This window comes from Fopius arisanus, unplaced genomic scaffold (genome assembly GCF_000806365.1).
Source record: "Fopius arisanus strain USDA-PBARC FA_bdor unplaced genomic scaffold, ASM80636v1 scaffold00304, whole genome shotgun sequence".
NCBI classification, from domain to species: domain Eukaryota; kingdom Metazoa; phylum Arthropoda; class Insecta; order Hymenoptera; family Braconidae; genus Fopius; species Fopius arisanus.
Window position 1 is genome coordinate 55,761 of NW_011888043.1, and position 1,139 is coordinate 56,899.

Consider the following 1,139-nt stretch of genomic DNA (forward strand, 5'->3'; position numbering starts at 1 on the left):
ATACATTATGACTCGATTCGAGCCCTCGTTGTCGATAAAGCAGAACCTTACCAGATCAACTACAAAGGAATACGGCGCACAATGTATCATGGCGTCATCACGAAAGCGGAGAGTAAGATTATAAGGGCGACAGGCCCAAAACGGCGCCACGACAACGGAGCGACAACATTACCCTATGGCTATAAAAAACACCGAAAACTTTGTTGAAATAGATTTAAAAATGGATGTAAATAACAACGAATGTATTTTTTGATAAATTTTTTTTATTCAAACCTTAGTCTATAAATACATTTTTTTTTACTTTTTAAGAGGGAGGGCTAGGGAAAACAAGGGAGAGAAAGAGAGACAGAGAACGCTTTTTTTTAATAAAAATTTCTTTTTTTTTCTTTTTTTTTTTTCTTTAAACTTTTTTATACTTTTTTAAACTTTTTTAAACTAAGGGGTGAGGTGGAAGAAGAAGAGTTTTTTTGTCCGAATTTTTTTTTTATTAAAAACCGTAAGTATAAAAAATACCTTAAAATCTTAAACCTAGAATACGTTTTTTTTTTAATGTTCAACATTTTTTTTTTAATTAATAAAACTTATTCCTAAAAATGCATAATACAAAACTAAATCGAAAATACATTTAAAAACTTAAGTCTAGTATTTTTTTTTACAATTTTTTTTTTAACATTTTTTTTTTTTTTTAAATAATATCAGTAATTTTTGTGTTGCCTAGGCCCATTCCTTCAGGTCCCAGTTTTGAGGCTCGTCGGGGCGGAGAGGGGCGTCGCCGAAGAGGACCCTCAGATCCCAGCGGTCCTCGAGGTCGTAGACGACCCCCCACTCCTCTTCCTGGGCCGCAAACTCCTGGGCCTGGTCCCGAAAAGCGCGAACCCACCGAGCTCTGGGGGTGTCGGGGCCAATTCCTCCCTCCCCCTCCGCAAGGGCATGGAGCTCCTGGATGCCGAAAAAATTTCCGGCATCCCATGGCTCACTCTCTGAGTCCTCCCATCGTAACCAGAGGTTGGCAGCTCTCAGACAGGCCCTCTGCTTCCTCACGGCAACCATCTGAAAAGAAAGAACAAAGAAAAGAAAACCATTAATATAAAAAAAAACACACGAAAAACAACCCAAAAAAAACACCGAAAAACCATAAT